General features: G+C 38.5%; 1 non-coding gene across 1 annotated transcript; it reads right to left on the bottom strand.

The window, feature by feature from the left end:
• Positions 1-4,019: 4,019 nt before the first annotated feature.
• LOC127691726 (U7 small nuclear RNA) lies at positions 4,020-4,083 on the bottom strand. The gene has a single exon (XR_007979325.1). It is a non-coding gene; the product is annotated as a U7 small nuclear RNA (small nuclear RNA).
• Between the last annotated feature and the right edge of the window lie 23,268 nt (positions 4,084-27,351).

A 27,351-nucleotide genomic window follows, 5' to 3' on the forward strand; every position in this document is an offset into this window, starting at 1 on the left:
GTAAGTGAAACAGATAGATGGTAGAAAGGTCGATATGTATTGTGAGAGGGGCTGGAGAGAGGAAGGAAAGATAAAGAGAGAGGGAGAAAGGAGAGGGAGAGGTAGAGGAGAGAGACTTGATTTTTGTCCCCTGGAGAAGATGTTAGAGGAGCCTATAGGCCATGTGACATGGCTGATAGGAACTAACTCTACTCCTCTGCAAGAACAGCATGTACAGTCATCTTTCCAGAGCTTCATTCAGTCTTAAGACATTTTAAAGTTTGTTATTTTTCTTCTCATTAATGCTACTTCCTTTGCTAGTCATCAAAGAAGCTTTCAAATAATGAAGGAGTGTTAATTATGTATACTAAATATTTGACACGTTTAGTATAGTGGCAGCCAGGTTTCTCTAGACCCATAATTCTCAACCTGAGAATCATGACCACTTTGGGTATTTAGAGTCTAGACAGTGATTCTAAACTACAACACAAGAACAAAATGACTTGATACCTGTACCTATACTAAGTATATTTTGAGGACTGGTTTCTAATTTAATTTTAAATAATTTTACACTTTCCTTATCACTTAATGAACTAAGAAATTTTATTCTTATTTATTTAATGTGTAACAGATACATTTGTACACATCATTTTCAATCATTACAGAATGAATCCATGCATAAGTAAACAAAATTCTGATTCTTTTTTATTCTCAGTGAATAACAATTTTACATAAACATTCTACGTCAAAGAACCTTAAATGAATTGTGCCAACAAAGAAGATTTGTAGCAGAAAGTAACTATTACTACACAACCTTAATTAGCTATAATGCATAATTAGCATGCAATGATGACTGAACCCACACTAATGCTATGCGCATAAGCAGCCATGTGCACGCTGTTTAGGAAAGTACTTCTGCGAGGGTATTTTCTGGACAAAACAAAAATTTTCATCTATATTAGTGACTATAGAGCTATTTATTTGTGATGGAACACATGGCAAATATTCATACAGGCACTAGTCAGTTAAGCCAATTTGTTATAACTGAATGACATCTGTGTTATGCCGAATAACATATTCATTATCTGCCAATTTTTTTCCTTTTTCCATTTTTTCCTCTGGTATCATTCTGCAACAAAATGACAAAACAGCAACAACCTCAAAGTAACGGGAATCATAAAGCCATTTCCAGGAAAATGGAGTATTTTATTTTATGATAATATTTCTTATTCTGTTTTTCATTTATTCTTTATAGAGTAGGCATGATCTGCAAAACAATATAAAAGTGACAAGTATCTAAATTCCCTAAAATCATTCCAAAAAGTAAATTATTTATTATTTATTAACATGTTAAGTAACTTCGTCAAATATAGAAATACTAGCTTAAAGTTTCTAAAAATATGCTCTTATATTAGATTTTTAATATACTCTTTTCCCATCTTGTTGCTATTTATGTATGCTTCAAAGGTTCACTGGCTTCAGAAAATAATTCTGTTATAGTTTTGTAATAGTTATCAATGCAGGAACAAACAGTGGATTTTCATTGTATTCTAGCATTTGATATTTTAATGATTCTAAATAAAATACACCAAAATATTGCTTTCCATACTATAAGTAGTAGCTTAATTATGGTGAAAATACATTTAATCTTTTTCTACTGGAACACAATATTTGTAATTTTATGAGATATAGTTTTGGTGATGATTTGAATGAGAATGGTCCCCATTGGCTCATATATTTGGATGATTAGTCACCAGGTAGTAATCTCATAGGATTAGAAAGATTAAGCCAGATGGTAGTGGTGGTGGCAGCGCATGCCTTTAATCCCAGCACTTGAAAGGCAGGTGGATTTCTGAGTTCAAGGCCAGCCAGGTCTACAGAGTGAGTTTCAGGACAGCCAGGACTACACAGAGAAACCGTGTCTCAAAATAAAGAAAGAAAGAAAGACAGAAAGAAAGACGAAAGAAAGAAAGAAAGAAAGAAAAGAAAGAAAGAAAGAAAGAAAGAAAGAAAGAAAGAAAGAAAGAAAGAAAGAAAGAAAGAAAGAAAGAAGGAAGGAAGGAAAGAAAGAAGGAAAGATAGATAGATTAGGAGATTTTGCTTTGCTGGAAGAACTGTGTAACTGAGGATAGGTTTTGAGGCTACAAAAGTCCAAACCAGACCCAGTGTCACATTCTGTCTCCGCGAAGGGATCAGGATATGGCTCGCCTACTGCTTCAGTTCTTGCCTGCATGCGGCCATGCTGTCTGCCACAATGATAATGGATTAAACCTTTGGAAGCAAGCCCTCAATTAAATGTTTTCTTTCATGAGAGTCATAGTGTCTCTTCACAGCAATAAAGCAATAACTAAAACAGAGCTTGGTACCAAGGAACAGTATATTGTACTGCCATAAATAACCTATGCTGTTTGTTGTAGAAATATGGAAGACTTGAACAAAAGAGCCAAGTTTAAGCCCCATCAAGCAGCAGAACTTCAGGGCCACTTTATCCCCATGGTTCTGACTCTAGGATTTAAGGCAACAAGAAGGGCTTATGACTAATGGCCGCTGCTAATGTGTCTGAATGTCCCTGTATGGAGTAACAGAGTCTGGGAAGGAAAACCTAGGTTTCCATGGAGATTCCTATATATTGAAGTTATCAGAGTCATAGGATACATGCCTGGAAGAGCTGCAGACTGGGTGTGGAATCAGACCGTGAGAAGTATGTTACAGTCTACATAGCTCAAAGGAGTTATATATTGTAAGGGTATATTGACATGAAAATCCAGAATTTGGAATTTGCCTTGCTGGGTTTACGTCTTGTTTGGGTTCAGTGCTTCTACACTATACTCTCTTTCATCCATTTTGAAAAGATAAAGTGTATTCTGTGATATTGTATATTATAAGAATGTGATATGATTTCTTACTTTGATTTTACTAAGGCTAAAGTAAAAAGACTGCAAAGAGGCCCAGAGACTTTAAACATTGGATTGTGTAAACAATCTTGAAATGGGGACTTTTGATGTTAGACTAAACACATTGGTGTTTGTTTGTTTGCATTATGATATAGTTACATGCCTATGGGCATAGGAACTAGAATGTGGTGGAATGATCCCTTATAGGCTCACATATTTAAATCCTTTTTTACCAAGAAGTGACATGGAAGTGAAATTCTTTCATAGGTTTAGAAGGATTAGGAAATGTTGGCCTTGCAGGAAAAGATATGTCTCTAGGTCTTTGTGGCTACAAAAGTCCAAGCCAGTCCCAGTATCACACTTTCTCCATCTCTCTGCTCTCAGCTACTGCTCCAGCCTGCCTGTATACTGCACTTCCCCTGCTATGATGGTAGACCAATTCTCTGAAACTGTAAGCAAGCACCCCAATTAAATACTTTCCTTCATGTGAATTTACTCTTAAAATCAGGGGTGCTAAGGACCCATACAAGCCTTGGCTTAGAGAGAGGTTCTGAGAGAAGGAATGTCTAGGACCAGAGGAACAAAGAACTCAAAGTCAAATCATGGGCCCAAGCTGGAGCTCAAGTTCTGCTGAAGATAGCTCAGTAAACAGCTCTCTGCAGATAGATAGCTCTTGGCTAGGTTGTCTGCTCAAGACAGCTTTTCAGTCTCTCTCTCTCTCTCTCTCTCTCTCTCTCTCTCCTCTCTTTCTCTCTCTCTTCCTCTTTCTCTCTTTCTCTCTCTCTCTCCCTCTCTCTCTCTCTCTCTCTCTCTCTCTCTCTCTCTCTCTCTCTCTCTCTCTCTCTCTGTGTGTGTGTGTGTGTATGTGTATGCATGTGTTCTGCTCTGCTCTAGACAGATTTTCTTGCTATCTAGAAAACTATCTCATTGAGGCATCTCTCTCTGGCAGTAAAAATTTTAAAAGTCCTCAGATACCTCATGGGTTTTCTGACCAAAGTCAGAAAAGCCACTTGATCGGATGTTCTAAAAGAGTTGTTTTGGCTCTCTAACTAATTTTTGAGATTGCTGACCATGATCAGAAATCCTCTTATAAAAAATTTCTAGAAGATCTATGAAATATTCTAAAAAGAGCTATGTTTGCTTTCCATGGGTTTTCCAACTAAAATCAGAAATCCTGTTAGAAAAAATTCTTGAAGAGCTGTTTGCTTTACAGAGATCTCCAGACAACTCAGCTCTTGCTTGAAAAAAAAGATCTAAAGAATTGTCATTATTTTTTGCTGAATCACTCTCTGTGAATCTGTATCCTATGACCGCAGCCCTTTGTTTTAGGAGCTGGCAAAAGGATTCAGGTATCTTCCTCCCTCACTTAAATACAGATGATAAGCTAGCTGGGTTAGCCCTTGTCCTGAGATTACCGTTCCCTCCACCCCTGGACCTATATTAGCTCTGTTCCACGCTGACTTTGAACTCTGGAATTTGCCTGCATATATAGGCATACACATACAAGCAAACAAAAACAAACAAACAAAAATTTAGCTAGGTGTGATCTTGCCTTTCTTTCTAACTTCCTAAATCTTTTTCTCTCCTCCTTTAGCATCTCTCTGACAAGCTGGCTCAGAAAAATAGCTGCTATTTTCCTTTATACCTGTGGAGTGCCTTATACAATTCATATTGCATGCCTATATTTTTGCATAGTTGAAGAATTGTATATTTTTGAACTCATGTTTTTAGAGTTCTTTTCAGAACTCTAAAGAACTGATCTGATGGCTACCATCAACTTACTGAGCTATTAGCCACATCTTTGCCTCCAGGCCTCATGTTGCCTCTGACTATCATGGAATCATTAATATTAACAGGGAGGATATTCCTCAGAGGAACATGAAGATATGTCCACTATTATAGAAAGAAGCTTTATGCCCACGCCTGCTGATCCTGTCCCACAGGAAAGAACCATGTCATTCTGTCTCTGCCAGGGCCATGTTGGACTTGGTATATTCCTGCCCTACTTGTAGGCTAAGTGTTGGAGATTACTGCAGCCCTTCCAGAGAATGGTAAGACTAAAAGACATCAAGGCTTCCCTGGTCCACACATAGTTTCAATGAGTTCTCGCTCAGGGCATTAGATAAAATGTCTCCAACAGTAGGGAGAAGAAACTTATAGAGCCTACCTCCAGCGGGAAGATAGGACATCAAATGAGGGAGGGGGGCCATCCAACAGTTAAAACTCTACCCTATAATTGTGTCTCTCTGAAAGAATTACAGGGACAGAATGGAAAGGAGACTGAGGAAACTAAGGTCCAGAGACAGACCTAAAGTGCGATCCAGCTCAAGGGGTGGTCCCAAGTCCTGACACTATTACTGAGGATATGAAGCATTCACAAAAAGGGACCGAGCATGATCCAACTACAGAAGTCTTAACAAGCAGCTGAAAGAGTCAGATGCAGATATTTGGACCCAACCAATGGACAGAAGCAGCTGACCCTGTGGTTGAATTATGGAAGGCTGAAAGAAGATGAAGAGAAGGGCAATCCTGTAGGAGGAGCAGCAGTCTCAATTAATCAGGGCCCCTGAGATCTCTCAAATACTCGACCACCAAACAGGGAGCATAAACCAGCTGATATGAGGCTCCCAACACACATACAGTAGACAACTGCCAGGTCTGTGGTCATTCAGAGATGATGCACCTAACCCTCAAGAGACTGGAGGACCCAGGGAGCTTAGAGATCAGGGGCATGGATGGTGGGGACATCCATGTGGAGACAGGGCCAGGGCAAGGAGGAGGTAGAGGATGTGGAACAATGAAGAGGGTGGATAGGGGTGGGGGAGGAATAAAATATGGAGTATAAAAATAAATAAATTAATGCAATAAGGACACATGCTCCACTGTGTTCATAGCAGCCCTATTTGTAGTAGCCAGAAGCTGGAAAGAACCCAGAAGTCCCTCAACAGAGGAGTGGATACAAAAAATGTGGTATATATACACAATGGAGCACTATTCAGCCATTAGAAACAATGAATTCATGAAATTCTTAAACAAATGGATTGAGTTGGAGAACATCACACTAAGTGAGATATCCCAGTCTCAAAAGATCAATCATGGTATGCATTCACTCATAAGTGGATATTAGCCTAGAAACTTGGAATACCCAAGACATAATCCACATATCAAATGATGTCCAAGAAGAACAGAGGAGTGGCCCCTGGTTCTGGAAAGGCTCAGTGCAGCAGTATAGGGCAATAGCAGAATAGGGAAGTGGGAAGGGGTAGATGGGGGAACAGGAAGAGGGAAGAGGGTTTCTGGGACTTTCGGGGAGTGAGGAGCCAGGAAAGGGGAAAATAAATGTATATAATAAAAAAGACAAATAAATAAAAACATTTAAAATATTAAATCAGGGATACATTTACAGTAGAATGCAATGTTCCAGTTTGAATAGTAAATATTTTCTGTGGGTTCACAGCTCTGAGTGCTTGAGTCCCAGGTTCTGGTCATTTGGGAGGTTGTACAGCATTTAGGCTTCTTCAGAATCTCACTGGAGGAGGAGAGGCTGGGGAGGGTGAGCTTGACCTTTCATAGTCCTATCTCACATGCTATTTATTTTCTACTCCCTGACCCAAGGAAGGAACATGCTTCTGCTGCTTTTTTTTAAAAAACTTTTATTTATTTTAATTTATTCAATATATTTTTTATTTACATTTCAAATGATTTCCCCTTTTCTGGTCCCCCACTCCCTGAAAGTCACATAAGCCCCCTTCCCTCCCCCTGTTCTCCCACCCACCCCTTCCCACTTCCCTTTTCTGGTTTTGCCTTATATTGCTACACTTAGTCTTTCCAGAACCAAGGGCCACTCCTCCGTTCTTCTTATACCTCATTTGATGTGTGGATTATGTTTTCAGTATTCCAGTTTTCCAGGTTAATATCCACTTATTAGTGAATGCATACCATGATTGATCTTTTGAGACTGGGTTACCTCACTTAGTAGGATGTTGTCTAGCTCCATCCATTTGCCTAAGAATTTCATGAATTCATTGTTTCTAATGGCTAAATAGTACTCCATTGTGTAGATATACCACATTTTTTGCATCCATTCTTCTGTTGAGGGATACCTGGGTTCTTTCCAGCTTCTGGCTATTATAAATAGGGCTGCTATGAACACAGTGGAGCATATATCCTTATTACATGGTGGGGAATCCTCTGGGTATATGCCCAGGAGTGGTATAGCAGGATCTTTCAGAAGTGACATGCCCAGTTTTCTGAGGAACCGCCAGACTGATTTCCAGAGTGGTTGTACCAATTTGCAACCCCACCAGCAGTGGAGGAGTGTTCATTATCCACATCCTTGCCAACACCTGCTGTCTCCTGAGGTTTTAATCTTAGTCATTCTGGCTGGTGTAAGGTGAAATCTCAGGGTTGTTCTGATTTGCATTTCCCTGATGACTAGTGAAGATGAGCATTTTTTAAGACGTTTCTCCACCATCCGAAGTTCTTCAGGTGACAATTCTTTGTTTAACTCTGTACCCCATTTTTTAATAGGGTTATTTGGTTTAATGGGGTCTAACTTCTTGAGTTCTTTGTATGTATTGGATATTAGCCCTCTATCTGATGTAGGGTTGGTGAAGATCTTTTCCCAATTTGTTGGTTGCTGATTTGTCCTTTTGATGGTGTCCTTTGCTTTACAGAAACTTTGTAATTTTATGAGGTCCCACTTGTCAATTCTTGATCTTAGAGCATGCACTATTGGTGTTCTGTTCAGGAACTTTCCCCCAGTACCGATGTCCTCAAGGGTCTTCCCCAGTTTCTTTTCTATTAGCTTCAGAGTGTCTGGCTTTATGTGGAGGTCCTTGATCCATTTGGAGTTGAGCTTAGTACAAGGAGACAAGGATGGATCAATTCCCATTCTTCTGTATGCTGACCTCCAGTTGAACCAGCACCATCTGTTGAAAAGGCTATCCTTTTTTCCATTGGATATTTTCAGCCCCTTTGTCGAGGATCAAGTGGCCATAGGTGTGTGGGTTCATTTCTGGGTCTTCAATCCTTTTCCATTGATCTGCCTGCCTGTCACTGTACCAATACCATGCAGTTTTTAACACTATTGCTCTGTAGTGTTGCTTGAGGTCAGGGATACTGATTCCCCCAGAATCAGTTTTTGTTGTTGAGAATAGTTTTAGCTATCCTGGGTTTTTTGTTATTCCAGATGAATTTGAGAATTGCTCTTTCTAACTCTCTGAAGAATTGAGTTGGGATTTTGATGGGTATTGCGTTGAATCTGTATATTGCTTTTGGCAAAATGGCTATTTTAACTATATTAATCCTGCCAATCCATGAGCATTGGAGGTTTTTCCATTTTTTTGAGGTCTTCTTCTATTTCCTTCTTCAGAGTCTTGAAGTTCTTGTCATACAGATCTTTCACATGTTTGGTAAGAGTCACCCCAAGGTACTTTATACTGTTTGTGGCTATTGTGAAGGGTGCTATTTCCCTAATTTCTTTCTCAGCCTGCTTATCCTTTGAGTATAGGAAGGCCACTGATTTGCTTGAGTTGATTTTATAATCTGCCACTCTGCTGAAGTTGTTTATCAGCTGTAGCAGTTCTCATCCTTTCATGCTTAAAGTCCTGGAAAGAACAGGAATTCAAGGCCCATACCTAAACATATAAAAGCAATATACAGCAAACCGGTAGCCAGCATCAAACTAAATGGAGCGAAACTTGAAGTAATCCCACTAAAATCAGGGACCAGACAAGGCTGCCCCCTTTCTCCTTATCTTTTCAATATTGTACTTAAGGTACTAGCTCAGGCAATTCGACAACATAAGGAGGTCAAAGGGATACAAATTGGAAAGGAAGAAGTCAAACTATCATTATTTGCAGACGACATGATCGTCTACCTAAGTGACCCAAAGAACTCTGCTTCTGCTGCTTTAATGGTAGCTGTCACCATGCTTTTCCCACATGTGCAAAATAAAGTTTTCCTCTCTTCCTTGCTTCTTGCCAGATATCAGGCAAATGTAACTAATGCATACAAAATAAAAGGTAATGACCAAAACACCTAGGCTGCACAGAGCCCTGTTATCTTGACACATAATTGTAGCCACTTCTTCTTAATACAAAAAATGCATTTATCTTTCCTAATACTAAACAAAAAATATTATGAGAGGATATTTGCAGTTTCCTGTATTATACATCATTTTCATTTTCTTCCTGTGTTTCTAGTTAAGATTGTTTTTGAAAGTCTAGAATTTTATCATTCTTCTTTTGGTGTCTTCCTGTGAAAAAGTATGTATAGACTTCAAAATATTGAAATATTGAATATTGAAATAGAAGTTGGATTATTTTCAAATTTATTGTTTAATGTTGCTCGTAATATATACTAGGCAGATTACCTAAAAGTCTGGAAATGAAAAAGGCATATTTATAATATATAGCATATGTTGCTAAAGGAATAAAGTTTAATATATACAAAATCTTATAAAACTAGATTCCCTGTTTTAAATAGTTACTTAAATTTAAATTTGATCTTCTTAGGTTGTGAAAATATAAAACTGTTATATATGCCAAATGTGTGGCTTTAAAATTTGTTCTACTCTTGTGAAAGTGTTCATGTTGATAATTCCATAAAAATAAGTAAGTAAATCCAGTTCATTATGTTTATAGGAAGAAATATATTCTCATTTTCGCACTTAACAGAGGTTTATTAAAGAGAAGTAGGGAAATTCTTATTTTAGCATGCTGCTTTATGGATGTTCTCTGAAATTTTATCAATCTTGGATTTAACTATTAATGATCACTCCTGTTTTATCTAATATATACAAATACATATTTATATACACACATGGCAATCATTTGAAAATCTTGCAAATATTTGATTTTATTTCTTGCCCAGAAAACTACTGTACTTACAATTATTGAAAGGCTCATATTTTACAAGAGATAATTTTGAGTAATAAGAATTTCTCACTCAAAGTGGCTAAATGCTAGTCCTTAGAAATGTGCATATCTCTATACAATTTTAGAAAATAATTAAGGGTATAAATGGGATAATGATGTGACAATTGATGATCAACTGGCTATAAAATTGGAAGATTAGTATGGATTTTAGTAGCCATCCTGGTTTAATCACAGAGACAGAGCAATAATCAATGGGGTTTGAAGAATAGGATTGCAGACAAATGTAAGAAGAGGGGAGGGTAGTTTGGTTGAAAGAAATGAGACTAATCAGCATAAATGCTATGAACAAATACTGTAGCCTACTGAAAAAGACTAGAATTTTGGCTTAGAGCAAATTAAGTATGAAGATAGGATTAATTTGAGTGTCTAATTTCCTCAACTTCATTATCCAGATGTGTGTTTAATTCAAATCTTTTATAAAATGTAAGCAAGGGAGTCAAAGTAGAAGACATAAAGATGTAATGAGTAGAAGGTGAAGAAGAAAGCCACTGATGTTCTTGCCCATTGAAAATAAAACAGACCATGTAAGGTAAGCCGGCTCTGAAAAAAAAGAAGGCTCTGAAGAAAAGAAACATTAAGGAAATAAAACCTCCTCTAGAACACTGGACAAACAAGTTTTACAGCATCTTAGTTTTAACCCAGTAATTCTGTTGTTCCATATTTACTTAAGGAACAGCACTATTTTTTTTTCTTGTATTTCACTCTGGATTGTTTTTTTAAGACACTGTAAAATTAGGGTAGGGAATTTTCTAAAATTTTCTTAAAACTAACTCCCCATTTAGAGTGAAAAACACCGCTTGACTTTTTAAGTAATTAACTTAAAAAGCCTTTAAAGTAATTTAAGTAATTAATTTTTTTCTTTTATTGGATATTTCTCTCTCTCTTTCTCTCTCTCTCCTCTCTCTCCCTCCCTCCCTCTTTCTTTCTTTCTTTCCACTCAAAATTCCCCCCCAAACCAACCCCCAACTGTTTCACATCCCATACCTCCTTCCCACCCTGTCTCCAAGAGGATGTCTCTCCACTGTGACCCCCATCCATCCTGACCTCTAAACTTCCTGGGGCCTCCGGTATCTTGAGGTTTAGGTGCATCATCTCTGTTGAACCCAAATTTGTCAGTCATCTGCTGTGCATGTGTTGGGGGCCTTGTATCAGCTGGTATATGCTATCTGGTTATTGGTCCAGTGTTTGAGAGATCTCAGGGGTCCAGGCAAATTGACACTGTTTATCCTCCTACAGGGTCGCCCTCATCCTCACCTTCTTTAAGCTTTTCCCTAATTCAACTGTATGGGTCAGCAGTTTCTCTCCATTGGTTGGGTGCAAATGTCTGCATCTGACTCTTTCAGCTGCTTGATGGGTCTTCAGGAGAGCAGCCATGCTAAGTGTAATTTTGTGAATGCTCCATAGCCTCAGTAATAGTGTCAGGCCTTGGGAACTCCCCTTGAGCTGAATCCCACTTTGAGCCTGGCACTGGACCCAAAGGTTCTTTTCCTCCGTCTCCTCTCCATTGCCATCCATGCACTTCTGTCTGACTGGGATAATTATGGGTTTTGACTGTGGGATGGCACCCCCCTCCCTCACTTGATGCCCTGTTTTCCTGCTGGAGGTGGGCTCTATAATTTCCCTCTCCCTACTGTCAGGCATTTCATCTAAGGTCCCTCACTTTGAGTCATGAGAATCTCTCACCTCCCAGGTCTCTGGTGTATTTTGCAGGGTCCCCCTAACCTCCTATCTCCTGAAGTTTTCCTTTCCATTCTTTCTGTTGGCTCTCAGGGCTTCAGTCCTTTTCCCTCACCCAATACTCTGCCTCCCCAAGCCTGCCCGCCGCCCAGTCAACTTTCCCTCCAAGGTCTCTGCTTCCCTCCCACTTGTGATTGGTTTCTTCTCCATTCCAAGTGAGACTGAGATGTCCTCACTTGGGCCCTTTAGCATGTTGACTTTTTGAGTTCTGTGGACTGTATTTTGGGTATTTTTTTGACTGATATGCACTTATTAGTGAATATATACCATGCATATCCTTTGGGGTCTGAGCTACCTCACTCTGGATAAAATGTTCTAGTTCCATCCCTTTATCTACAATACTCAGAATTTTCTCGTTCTTAATGACTGAATAGTATTCCATTGTGTAAATGAAACACATTTTCTGTATTCATTCTTCTGTCATGGGATATCTGGGTTGTTTCTAGCTTCTGGCTGTCACAAATAAGGCCGCTATGAACATAGTGAAGTATGTGCCCCTGTGTCATGGTGGGACATGTTTTGGGTATATTCCCAAGAGTAGTATTGCTGGGTATTCAGGTAGATCAGTTTCCAAATACAGAGGTAGATGCTCACGGCCAACCATTGGACTGAGTAAGGGGTCCTCAATGGAGGAGTTAGAGAAAGGACTGAAGGAGCTGAAGGGGTTTGTAACCCCATAGAAAGACCAACAATATTAACCAACAAGACACACTCCAGGGTACTAAATCACCAACCAAAAAGTACACATGAAGGGACCCATGGCTCCAACCACATATGTAGCTGAGATTGGCTTTGTCCGACATCAATGGGAGGAGTTAACTTTTAAGTAATTAGGGTCAAATTTTAGTGGTGCTGAAAGACATAAGACCTCTTTTTGTTTTAATGTATGATAAAAAAAAATGCTTAATATGGAGTGTTGTACAACAATTGCTACTTAATTCATTCAGGTTGACCTGAGACAAGTCAAATCTATTTCTTTTAAAATAAGCATGCCACTGATAACACTAAATTAAACAATACAGATAGTAGAATTAAATATCACCATGAATTATTCTTAAAATATTACAAATGTCAAATCAATATACACTTAATAATAATAAAGAATTGGAGCCTACTAAATGTATTTTTGAGAGGATCTTAAAATTAAAGCAACTACATACAAAAGAGTAAAGAGAACAATGTACCAATCATTTTTGCATCACATTTGATTTTCAGATTTGGTTTAGGAATACACTGATGGTTTGTGAGTTGCCCAGAAAGAAACTAAGATATTTTGGAACAATGAATGTATTGCAGCTTATTTTCCACATCATTCAACAAAATCAATATTCAGGTTGTCACAAATAGGGACCTAAAGCAGGACTAATTGTAATACAATGTTTGTGACTGGAAGCCTTTGGAACTCTCTTTTGACACCTTTGCTATTTGTGTGGACCGGTGACTATTATTTATTCATTTATCAAGTGTGAAATTAATTGATTCTCTTTTCCCATTAGGACATAAAATTCAGTCTCAATTATATTTTTCTTTTCAGTCTTAGTAGAGGGATCAACTTACCACTTAAAGATTCTGATCAATCATCCCTTTTAAAATAATAACTTATATGAAGTATAACAAAATAATTTAAAGCAGAAATATTTGAAATTGAATTATGATTAATAATTGCAAAGCTTTATGTCTTTCATTTTCAAATAAAGATTTTTGTATACAAATAATACTTTTTATATTTAGATAGTACAAAGTATTAAATAAGTAAATATAAAAGTAATAAGTTTCTGATTATTTTAGTAATCAGACTATATAAAATCACATATGTATACTGTATATATATATTTGCGCTTAACATTTATATCTAGAATCTGGAAATAGGGCTTCAGAACAAAATCCTATATTGTACAAAAGTGAGTCATGATCTTTTATACCTGAAGTATGGGTATTTTAGTGGTTGCCTGTAATACCAACATTCAGGAAGTAAAGATGATCTCCTGGGGAAGTCTGGAGAACTGGACTAGTTAGAACTGGTGGACTTTTGGTTTATTTAGAGACCTTCCCTCACTAAACACAAGGATTGAGTGACTCAACCAGGTAGCTGGTATTAATTCCAGTTGTGCTCCCACATAATTGAAAGCAGGAATCCACATGAAGACACAGGGTACACAGGTATGCACAGAAAAATAAATAAACTTTCTGCTTTTATTTCAAAAGAATAAGAATTATGAAGTACATGTATTAAAATTAAACACATCCTCATCATTTTGCAAGATTAAATTTTTATGCAGGTTAACTCATAGCCATATTACAGAGTGACTTATAGTGACCAAATTTTTGACATTATGAATTTACTTTCAGCATCAAAATATAGTATAAATCCTACCATTGAATGCTATTACTTCAACATCTGATCATTAACATCCCTCCCTTTGTTAATATGCATCAGCAAGTCCATATCATAAAGAATCTCTTGGAATTTATTCTTCTGCCTACCTTGATGCTCACTCAACAGTTCTCTTGTACTCGATTTTAACATAAATTCTATGTTAAACATGTTTTCTCTAGCAATTAAACTGGAATGAATTTTAGGTCTCTAAACTGATTAAAACTCCCTGAGGGCACAAACGTATTTGTTCTATTTCTCCTTAGTTTGTAGCTTCATTGCACATACAGCCTGTTTAATATTCATTTCCTGATGGCTAAGAATTGGGATGGGCAATGGGATTTGCAAGAGCTTAATAAGGGTTGACTTGTAATATTATTAATATATTTTTATGATTGCAGAAATGGAGCTGGTAATTTATTCCCAGCTGGAATGAGTTGAAATGGGGGTTCGTTGTATTATCTTCGCATTTCTTTCTTTTATCAAATTCCTCTTATGACTCAGATACATAAAAATCTCCAAGGGTTAGGAAGATGTTCTCATTTTGCAAGTAAATGAAAGGAAGTTCCCACAATTTTTGCAATATGCATCATAAACACCTGGTGAAAATTATCATGAAGCTGCCTGCTTTCCTCTATATTGATTTTTTTTTTTAAATATAAGGCTTGTCATGGCTTTCAACAGTGTCCCTCTCACTGATGACATAAGAACTCAGTGCTTCCAGTAGGCTGGACCTTCTCTCCCGTGTTAATCCAGTTATAAAAATTTAGTGGAGCATTAATGGGAAGTTAATATACACTTCACTATCTTCAAGGAAAACTAGATTTACTGCTATCATGAAAGTGAAAGTGCGGTTGCTGAAAGTCTCATGATGTAAATTTTCCCACAAACAAGGACGTACAATCTTTCCTCCCTCTCAATCTCAGTTGGCCTTATACCTCAGTGTTTTGGCTGCACCAGTCCCATGGTCCAGTCTATAACAGACCTGAGAATCCTCGCTCACTGAGCTGAATCTTAGGCTTGATGCAGCTGTTCCTGCTCTCGCCGCATTCCTATTGTAAACATGATCAGTCCTACTTGGCTGTCATAGGTAGCACACTGGAACGGCTTTGGCTCCATGTACTTGAAGTTATTTAACAACAAATATATAAAATCTTGAAAAATAAGATTATAATAAGCTAGGAATAAGCTAGGTGGATTTTTAATTATTTGCACAGTTCTTTTTTTTTTGAGAGGAGGAATGATAAATTCTTCCTTGAGATTAATAGATACCCTTTAATGAAATAATAGTAAATTTAATTTCATCATAAAATGTATTCTTAGCATAAGTGAATTTTAGCCAGTTCCTCTTACATAGTCTTGACAAGAATATCTGGACCTACATTAATGTACCTGTAAATGCATTAGTCTTTATTTTAATCATTTTCAGATTCTCATAAATTGTCATCTGTCAAATATAATAATCATTGCACTTAACACATTCTTTATTTTCTTGAATTGTGTATCTATTATTTTTCCTAGAATACTTGTAGTCCTTTAGTTCCACATAGTCCTGAATTCTTACTTTTTTCCTACCTTCTGCAATTTGATTCGCACAGAAGCTGGAACTTGACTTATTTGTGCATTCTGTCCATATATTCAAACTTTTAATTTTTGTTCACATTTCTGATTTTAACTGTGATTTTTAGAGATGACTGTCTCTGTAGTTCTCCTTTTATTCATTTCTTTGTTTTTACCCCTTAGTTGTTGATATTCTGAGTACATTATTCTGAGTCCCTTTTTGCTAGCCTCTTAGGTAAATATCTCAGCCTTCCTTGAGAGACCACCTGAGAGCAGAGGTATTGTGGTGTGTTACTGAAAATAATGAATGGCTAAGGCTGTATGATTCTCACAGTTGTTAAAATTGGCGAGGGCACAGAAAAGTGCATCTAAGTTACTTGATATATCTTTAGAATGGGAAAAGGAGAAGAAACAAAAAGCAAAGTAAAACAAATAAACAAACAAAAACTGCCTACTTGCTTGCTGCCTTAAGTAGAAATGTTCTTTTTGTCTTAAGCTCAATTTATATTCTTCTTATTATCCCTAAGAATGTATCTATGCTCTTTTCACTATTTCTAAGTATGTGGGACGTAGTTAGAACCATTTGGCATTAGAGAAATACATAATCCTGTTTGCCAGGATGTAGCTATAGATAAGAGGAAACTTTCTAATCACAGGGTATGGATACTCTTCAGAACTTGTGGTCTCTTCTCTATGTGTAATACTATACTCCACTCAGTCTTAACACCTAGGATATTTTCTGTGGGGGTCCACTATCAAAGATAGGTGGAAAATATTTTTAATCTTCCTCTAGTGATTACAAATATGATTTTTCTGTCTTTCAAATAGCTATAGTCTTCCTCTGTTACAAAGGACTCTCCCAAAGTATTTTGTTCTGGCAAATACCCATCACTAATTATCCACATGACAGACAGTAGATCTATTGTTTTTTCAAATGACAAACTTAAATATTGGGTGGTGCCATAGTCCCTATTATGACACTAGGCTACTGTCATTCATATAGTTTACTATCAAAAACCAGCAAAGGGGAAGAAGGTATAACATTATATGATGGGTCCTGGTCCAGTCACAGCAAATGAAGGAAGTGGAAATTGTGAGTGTTTTGCTTGAAGATGAAAGAAATGTAACTAGGTGTTCAGAGAGTTTCAGCCCCAATGGAATCAGGCAGTTTTCATCTTTCTAATTAACTTGATTTGATCTTTTGGCAATGTAAGATCAACATGCAGCACAATTTAACTGTGAAAAAACTGATGACTTAAGAGCAAAATATAAAAGTCACATACTGCTTCAAAACCTGAAAATCATTAATGGATTAGGTATCTGAAGCACATAGTTATGTGCAATTTTAGCATTACTATGTTGTTATAATTATGAATCAGTTGATTATTCTGACTTGATGCATTTTAATACATTTTAGAAAATATGAAAATAAATATGTACAGATATAGTTAGCTGTTTGAAGTGTCAAAAAGCTGCAATGTCCAACAGTTTTCTACTTTCTAGTTGCTAATTGCTTAAGTTCCCTTCTCCACATGCAATGATATTTGGTTATTGGTTTTGCGAAAGACCTTTGTGAGAAATATTATCTGATAAAAAAAAATCTTCCAAAATTTGAAGGCAAATATTTCAACATTTTGTGGCACCTATAAATTGTTTACTTATAAAATAGTTCAAATTAAAGCTGAGTTTGGTCACTTTGAAAGAATACATGAACAATACTTGACAACATTTGAGAATTGTTTGAAAATTATAGGTTGAAGATATAGGACTTCCTTTGTTGTAGTGCTAGCTTCAAGAAATAGCAACCATTGGAGCAAATTTCCCATCGCCATATATTGCGAAATAACATCTACTTTTTCTCCCAACACATCTTAACATGACTTCTGAATGAGAAACTCCTATATTTTGAAAAAGTCAGTATGGTTGAAAAAGTTTATCAAGCTTTTGGAAAAACTAAATGCAGGTAGGGCTGGTGTTAGGGGCCTAAAACTCTAGTTTCTCGAAAGACCTAGATATGAAGAGCAAAAGTTGACGGACAGAATAGACTTCAGAGTGATTTCAAGGCCAGCCTGAACACTGAATGTCTCAAATAAAAATGATGGAGTAGATGGAATAAAATGATGGAGGAGAGAGATTAGTAGGAAGGCTGGCTTACTATTCATAAGGACATCAGTACATTTCCTAGAACTCTGTTGAAAATACATTCATACATGTGTGATAATTTCTCTTGTATTTTGTAACAACTATATATAATTATATATGTAATACTAATAAATACTATATATTTTGTAGGTTTTTTTCTTTTTAGAAAACTTTCTAGGTCAACCTTTCTCTTTTAATTATTCATCTTGAATCAGATCCCAATTTCATCTCATTTTTGTATGCTAAAATCATGCTATTGATTGTGACACCTTTGTTTATGAGTTTTTATATATATTTGAGATCATAATTGTATCATTTCTCTATTTCCCTATTCTCTATATAAATACTAGAATTGGCTTCTCTGCCTTTCTTTTTCACAAATTAGTGAGTTCTTTTTCATCAATTTGTGAATTTTAACAAAATAAATGGTCTAATATTTAGAGTGGATCACATGAGAATATTTTATAGTGTACAAGTTATACAAATATATAGTATATAAGTATATAAGTCATAAGTATATAAGCATATAGCATATAGTATATAAGCATTTATAAGTAGTTAAAATGGAAATGAGACTTTATACACAGGAAAATAAACAGAATATAATTGTTAGTAGGCATACATAAAGAATACTTGTATTTATGGGAAATATTTTGTGTACCAAATAGAAACAATTATTTATAATTTTTATCACTTAAAATTATCTGGAAGATGAGAGAATCCCCATGGATTTCTGTCAATATGAGTGCTACTAACCCACAGGCCGTATCTGCCAGATAGGATCCCAGCAGACTGACTCCACTCGGCTCCTCCCCATTTCCATCCTCCCCCACCACTTTGCAAGTACCTTCTGTGGATCTCACAGATCTTCCTTTTCTAATCTTGCATTGTCACAATTCCCTACTTTTACCCAGGCAACTTCAACAGGCATTTGCTTCTAACTCATAAACCATGCCTGCCAGAAAGCAGGTAGGCTGCTTTAGAACTTTTCTTTGCTGTTTTCCTAATCCAATGCCCCAGTCTTATCCCCAGTTCTACAGGAGAACTCCTTCAGCAGTCTTACCTGCCTCCCAGCAACACATTCCTGTTGATCCCTCATACATCACACACACACACACACACAGACACACACACACACACACACATGCACGCACACACAAATACTCACACATACACACACTCTCTCTCTCACACACACACACACACACACACACACACACACACACTTGTCACTTTGTCTCAGACTCCAATCACAGCAGGTGGCCCCTGGTTACCCAAGGGTTGCTCCTTTCAGGTCAACAAATAGGCTGAAGCTAGACAAACTCACTAATCCTACTGCTCTGAAGATCCAATAAATACAGTTTCACCCTCAGTTCTGCAACTAGAAAACTGCTGTGCACTTCAGAACTCGGCCTCCCACCAGTCAGGAGAGGAGCATCCATCTTGGTTCCGTACTCCAGGAATCGGACAGACTGAGGTTCACAAACATAATCCGAGGCCAACACCGAGGTGGTCTGAGCCCGACGGGCGTTGGCCTGCACCCAGGCCCTGGGCGGGTCGGGGGGCCATCGGGGTGCCAACCCAGCCAGGAGGTTTTTTGCCCAGGCCTGCGAGCGCGCCGCCGCCATTTTGCCTGCAGGATGACAGAGAGCTCAGGCGGGCAGACCTGTAACAGGCATAGCCTAAGGCTAACAAAGCGGGGGTCCAGGCCCCAAAAGGCACAGGACTGACCCCAAGAACTGGGCGGCTTGGTGGGCCATCTGTGAGTCAACCCGCCCAGGTGATTGTTAGCAAAGCAGACTCTCCCAGCTCTTTCAGGGAGAGTATAGTCACCTGGCAAACCCAATTAACAGTCATAGCCCTAGGGAACTTTGCTCGGACCTTGGCCTCCCAGGCTTTTGCCTGGACTCAGGGTCTGGGCAGCCAGGCTAACCTTGTGTGCGACAGCCCGGTTGGCAGATCGGCTGCCCAGCGGAGTGAGCTGAACACAGGGGAGGTCACAGTAGCATACACCGTCGGCACTCCCTGGGAGTGCACACGGGCTCCATCTGCTCCACAGACACAATCTGGGGCAAGGCCTCAGGCAGAAGCCCTTAGCTCTACTCTCTCTGCTTCCGGATCCAGATCAGTCTGGGCGGCAGCATTACATCTCCAAGTCCTGCAAGTGGCTAGCTGGGCTTCTGGGCGGCCAGCTGGGAGAAGTCAGTGTGCTCCAGTGAATCCAGCGGGCCCCAGCGGGAGCCTTCAGGTGCCTGCTTTGGGATCGGAACAGCCTGGGCAGCAGCACACTGTCTACAAGCAGTGCAGGAGGTAAGCTGTGCACCAGAGGCCAACTGGGAAGGGGCAGCTTGCACTGGTGAGTCCAGCACTGACAAGATAAACTAACACCAGTGAGATCTAGATGGCAAAAGGCAAACGCAGGAACGTCACTAACAGAAATCAAGGCAATATGGCAACATCTGAACCCAATTCTCCTCTACCAACATGTCCTGGATACCCCATCACACCAGTAAAACAAGATTTGGATTTAAAATCACTGGTCATGATGCTGGTACAGGAACACATGAAGGTCATACATAAAGAAATTCAGGAGAAAATGGATCAAAAGTTAGAAGCCCTTGCAAGGGAAACACAAAAATCATTGAAAGAAATCCAGGAGAATACAAAAGCCAACAAGGAGGAAATGCAAAAAACACTTAAAGAAATACAGGAGAACTTTGCTCAACAGGCTGAGGTCATGAAAGACGAAACACAAAAATCTCTTAAAGAAATACAGGAGAACTTTGGTCAACAGGCTGAGCTCATGAAAGAGGAAACACAAAAATCTCTTAAAGAATTACAGGAAAACACAAACATGCAAGTGAAGGAGCTAAGCAAAACCATCCAGGATCTAAAATCAGAAGTAGAAACAACTAAGAAAACTCAAAGGGAGACAACTTTGGAGATAGAAAGCCTTGGGAAGAAATCAGGGGACAGAGATACAAATATCAACAACAGAATACAAGAGATAGAAGAAAGAATCTCAGATGCTGAAGATTCCATAGAAACCATGGACTCAACAGTTAAAGAAAATGCAAAATGCAAAAAGCTTGTAACCCAAAATATCCAGGAAATCCAGGACACAATGAGAAGACCAAACCTAAGGATTATAGGCATAGAAGAGAGTGAAGATTTACAACTTAAAGGGCCAGCAAATATCTTCAATAAAATTATGGAAGAAAACTTCCCTAACCTAAAGAGAGAGATGCCCATGAATATACAAGAAGCCTACAGAACTCCAAACAGACTGGACCAGAACAGAAATACTTCCCGTCACATAATAATCAAAACACCAAATGTTCTAAACAAAGAAAGAATACTAAAGGCAGTAAGAGAAAAAGGCCAAGTAACATATAAAGGAAGACCTATCAGAATCACAGCAGACTTTTCACCTGAGACTATGAAGGCTAGAAGGTCCTGGGCAGATCTCATGCAGACTCTAAGAGAACACAAATGCCAACCAAAACTACTATATCCAGCAAAACTCTCAATCACCATAGATGGAGAAACTAAGATATTTCACGACAAAACCAAGTTTACCCAATATCTATCCACAAACCCGGCCCTAAAAAGGATAATAGGAGGAAAACACCAATACAGGGAGGGAAACTTCACCCTGGAAAAAGCAAGATAGTAACCTTTCATCAAACCCAAAAGAAGTTAAGCATTCAAATTTAAAAAATAACGTCAAAAATGATAGGAAGTAACAATCACTATTCCTTAATATCTCTTAACATCAATGGACTTAATGCCCCAATAAAAAGACACAGACTAACTGAATGGATACGTAAACAGGACCCTACATTTTGCTGCTTACAGGAAACACACCTCAGGGTCAAAGACAAACACTACCTTAGAGTAAAAGGCTGGAAGACAATTTTACAAGCAAATGGTCTCAGGAAACAAGCTGGAGTAGCCATTTTAATATCAGATAAAATTGACTTTCAACCCAAAGTCATCAAAAGAGACCCTGAGGGACACTTCTTGCTGGTCAAAGGAAAAATACAAAAAGAAGAACTGTCAATCCTGAACATCTATGCCCCAAATGCAAGGGCACCCTCTTTCGTAAAAGAAACTTTATTAAAACTAAAAGCACACATTGCACCTAACACAATAATTGTGGGTGACTTCAACACTGCACTTTCCTCAATGGACTGATCAGGAAAACAGAAACTAAACAGGGACACAATGAAACTAATTGAAGCTTTGGACCAATTAGATTTAACAGATATATATAGAACATTCTATCCTAAAACAAAAGAATATACCTTTTTCTCAGCACCTCATGGTACCTTCTCCAAAATCGACCATATAATTGGTCACAAGACAGACCTCAACAAATATAAGAAGATCGAACTAATCCCATGCCTCCTATCTGATCACTATGGAGTAAAAGTGGTCTTCAATAGCAACAGAAACAACAGAAAGCCCACATACACGTGGAAACTCAACAATACTCTACTCAATGATACCTTGGTCAAGGAAGAAATAAAGAAAGAAATTAAAGACTTTTTAGAACACAATGAAAATGAAAACACAACATACCCAAATCTATGGGACACAATGAAAGCAGTGCTAAGAGGAAAACTCATAGCCCTGAGTGCCTCCAAAAAGAAAATGGAGAGAGCATACATTACCAGCTTAATGACACACCTGAAAGCCCTGGAACAAAAAGAAGCTATTTCGCCCAGGAGGAGTAGAAGGCAGGAAATCATCAAACTCAGGGCCGAAATCAATCAAGTAGAAACAAAGAGAACCATACAAAAAATCAACAATACCAGGAGCTGGTTCTTTGAGAAAATCAACAAGATAGATAAACCCTTAGCCAGAATGACCAAAGGGCACAGAGAAAGTATCCAAATTAACAAACTTAGAAATGAAAAGGGAGATATAACAACGGAAACTGAGGAAATCCAAAAAATCATCAGATCCTACTACAAGAGCCTATACTCAACACAACTGGAGAATCTGGAGGAAATGGACAATTTCCTTGACAGATACCAAATACCAAAATTAAATCAGGACCAACTAGACCATCTAAACAGTCCCATAATGCCTAAAGAAATAGAAGGAGTCATAGAAAGTCTTCCAACCAAAAAAAGCACAGGACCAGATGGCTTCAGTGCAGAATTCTACCAGACCTTCAAAGAAGAGTTAACACCAATACTCTTCAAACTATTCCACAAAATAGAAACAGAAGGAACACTACCCAATTCCTTCTACGAAGCCACAATTACGCTGATACCAAAGCCACACAAAGATCCAACAAAGAAAGAGAACTTCAGACCAATTTCCCTTATGAACATCGATGCAAAAATACTCAATAAAATTCTTGCCAACCGAATCCAAGAACACATCAAAACGATCATCCACCATGATCAAGTAGGCTTTATCCCGGGAATGCAGGGTTGGTTCAATATACGGAAATCCATCAATACAATCCACTACATAAACAAACTCAAAGAACAAAACCACATGGTCATTTCATTGGATGCTGAAAAAGCATTTGACAAAATTCAGCATCCCTTCATGCTTAAAGTCTTGGAGAGAACAGGAATTCAAGGCCCATACCTAAACATAGTAAAAGCAATATACAGCAAACCGGTAGCCAGCATCAAACTAAATGGAGAGAAACTTGAAGCAATCCCACTGAAATCAGGGACCAGACAAGGCTGCCCCCTTTCTCCTTATCTTTTCAATATTGTACTTGAGGTACTAGCTCGGGCAATTCGACAACATAAGGAGGTCAAAGGGATACAAATTGGAAAGGAAGAAGTCAAACTATCATTATTTGCAGACGACATGATCGTCTACCTAAGTGACCCAAAGAACTCCACTAGAGAGCTCCTACAGCTGATAAACAACTTCAGCAAAGTGGCAGGTTATAAAGTCAACTCAAGCAAATCAGTGGCCTTCCTATACTCAAAGGATAAGCAGGCTGAGAAAGAAATTAGGGAAATGACCCCCTTCACAATAGCCACAAACAGTATAAAGTATCTTGGGGTGACTCTTACCAAACATGTGAAAGATCTGTATGACAAGAACTTCAAGACTCTGAAGAAGGAAATGGAAGAAGACCTCAAAAAATGGGAAAACCTCCCATGCTCATGGATCGGTAAAATCAATATAGTTAAAATGGCCATTTTGCCTAAAGCACTATACAGATTCAATGCAATACCCATCAAAATCCCAACTCAATTATTCACAGAGTTAGAAAGAGCAATTATCAAATTCATCTGGAACAACAAAAAACCCAGGATAGCTAAAACTATTCTCAGCAACAAAAGAAAATCTGGGGGAATCAGTATCCCTGACCTCAAGCAATACTACAGAGCAATAGTGTTAAAAACTGCATGGTATTGGTACAGTGACAGACAGGAGGATCAATGGAACAGGATTGAAGATCCAGAAATGAACCCACACACCTATGGCCACTTGAGCCTCGACAAAGTTGCTGAAAACATTCAATGGAAAAAAGATAGCCTTTTCAACAAATGGTGCTGGTTCAACTGGAGGTCAGCATGCAGAAGAATGCGAATTGATCCATCCTTGTCTCCTTGTACTAAGCTCAAATCCAAATGGATCAAGGACCTCCACATAAAGCCAGACACTCTGAAGCTAATAGAAAAGAAACTGGGGAAGACCCTTGAGGACATCGGTACAGGGAGAAAGTTTCTGAACAGAACACCAATAGCGTATGCTCTAAGAGCAAGAATTGACAAATGGGACCTCATAAAATTACAAAGTTTCTGTAAGGCAAAGGACACCATCAAGCGGACAAATCGGCAACCAACAAATTGGGAAAAGATCTTCACCAATCCTACATCAGATAGAGGGCTAATATCCAATATATATAAAGAACTCAAGAAGTTAGACTCCAGAAAACCAAACAACCCTATTAAAAAATGGGGTACAGAGTTAAACAAAGAATTCTCACCTGAAGAACTTCGGATGGCAGAGAAGCATCTTAAAAAATGCTCAACTTCATTAGTCATTAGGGAAATGCAAATCAAAACAACCCTAAGATTTCATCTTACACCAGTCAGAATGGCTAAGATTAAAAATTCAGGAGACAGCAGGTGTTGGAGAGGGTGTGGAGAAAGAGGAACACTCCTCCACTGCTGGTGGGGTTGCAAATTGGTACAACCACTCTGGAAATCAGTCTGGCGGTTCCTCCGAAAACTGGGCACCTTACTTCCAGAAGATCCTGCTATACCACTCCTGGGCATATACCCAGAAGACTCCCCACCATGTAATAAGGATACATGTTCTACTATGTTCATAGCAGCCCTATTTGTAATTGCCAGATGCTGGAAAGAACCCAGGTATCCCTCAACAGAAGAGTGGATGCAAAAAATGTGGTATATCTACACAATGGAGTACTATTCAGCCATTAGAAACAATGAATTCATGAAATTCTTAGGCAAATGGATGGAGCTAGAGAATATCATACTAAGTGAGGTAACCCAGACTCAAAAGGTGAATCATGGTATGCACTCACTAATAAGTGGATATTAACCTAGAAAACTGGAATACCCAAAACATAATCCACACATCAAATGAGGTACAAGAAGAAAGGAGGAGTGGCCCCTGGTTCTGGAAAGACTCAGTGAAACAGTATTCAGCAAAACCAGAACGGGGAAGTGGGAAGGGGTGGGTGGGAGGACAGGGGAAGAGAAGGGGGCTTGCGGGACTTTCGGGGAGTGGGGGGGCTAGAAAAGGGGAAATCATTTGAAATGTAAATAAATTATATCGAATAATAAAAAAAAACTTAATTACATCTCACTAAAAAAAAAAAAAAAAAAAAAGAAAAAAAAAAAAAAAAGAAAACTGCTGTGGTCTCCCTTTTCCCCATGACCCCATCCATAACAGATCTTAGAGACCTTCACCTCTGACTTTTCTTTCTCCAATTCGAGTATCCCAGCCTCCAAATACCACCAGGCATTGTGAACATACCAGTTGAAGAGGGCAGGTAAACAGGCAACTTCCAGCCATCATATTCATTGAACCTTAGGTAAGAAACAAAAAGCAAGTTAAAAAAAATGCCTACCCAACAAAGACAAATGTAGAAATCAGTAAGTAGATGTACAATCATTCAAAACCCAGATGGCTGAATGGCACATAAAAAAAACAATCAATATCACCAGGGTAATATGTTTTCACTAAAGCCAACAGGCCATGAATATTCCAGTATATCTGGAATACAAGACAAATACTTTAAAAGCAATTATATGAAGGTAATAGAGGTTCTTAAAGAAGAAATACACTATTTAAAGAAAGCCAGAAAATAGAAAGACTTGAAGAAAATTAACAAAATTGTTCAAAACCTGAAAAATGGAACTAAAGTCAAAAAAAGAAAACACAAAATGAGGAAATTAAGGAAATGAGAAGTTTAGTTATTCAAACAGGATCTGTATAGAAAATTTCACAACAAATGCTTTATTTTTAATATAAATGTTAATAGTGAATTAAACCAATAGCTGTATTTCTTTATCTTATGTTAGTCTCCAATAACCATACAGAGGAACATTTTTTTTTAACTGAACCTTGATCTGAATGTTTAAATGAGCTACCTTAGCCTTCTATGGTAATATGGCTACCTGCTACCACCTTAGCCTTCTGTGGTAATATGGCTACCTGCTACCACCTTAGCCTTCTGTGGTAATATGGCTACCTGCTACCACCTTAGCCTTCTGTGGTAATATGGCTACCTGCTACCACCTTAGCCTTCTGTGGCAATATGGCGACCTGCTACCACCTTAGCCTTCTGTGGTAACATGGCGACCTGCTACCACCTTAGCCTTCTGTGGTAATATGGCTACCTGCTACCACCTTAGCCTTCTGTGGTAACATGGCTACCTGCTACCACCTTAACCTTCTATGGTAACATGGGTACCTGTTGCCTCCTTAGCCTTCTGTGGTAACATGGCTACCTGCTACCACCTTAGCCTTCTGTGGTAACATGGCTACCTGCTACCACCTTAGTCTTCTGTGATAATATGGCTACCTGCTACCACCTTAGCCTTCTGTGGTAACATGGCTACCTGCTACCACCTTAGCCTTCTGTGGTAATATGGCTACCTGTTACCACCTTAGCCTTCTGTGGTAATATGGCTACCTGTTACCACCTTAGCCTTCTGTGGTAACATGGCTACCTGCTACCACCTTAGCCTTCTGTGGTAATATGGCTACCTGCTACCACCTTAGCCTTCTGTGGTAATATGGCTACCTGCTACCACCTTAGCCTTCTGTGGTAATATGGCTACCTGCTACCACCTTAGCCTTCTGTGGTAATATGGCTACCTGCTACCACCTTAGCCTTCTGTGGTAATATGGCTACCTGCTACCACCTTAGTCTTCTGTGGTAATATGGCGACCTGCTACCACCTTAGCCTTCTGTGGTAATATGGCGACCTGCTACCACCTTAGCCTTCTGTGGTAATATGGCTACCTGCTACCACATCCAAAGACACTTGCACATTATTATTGATCTGGCTCTTTGGCCTTAAATTATGATTCCATGATCTCTCTCCAGACCCCATGGCTACAAATCCTTCATCCTCCTCTGTTATCTGAATCTGAATCCTCCCAAGGAGATTTTCTTATAAGTATTAAAATGCCATGTCCAGATGGAAACAAATATGGGGGTCAAGAAATCTGCCTTTTAATAACACAAGCGTAAACT

The sequence above is a fragment of the Apodemus sylvaticus genome, chromosome 8, assembly GCF_947179515.1.
Source record: "Apodemus sylvaticus chromosome 8, mApoSyl1.1, whole genome shotgun sequence".
Lineage (NCBI taxonomy): Eukaryota > Metazoa > Chordata > Mammalia > Rodentia > Muridae > Apodemus > Apodemus sylvaticus.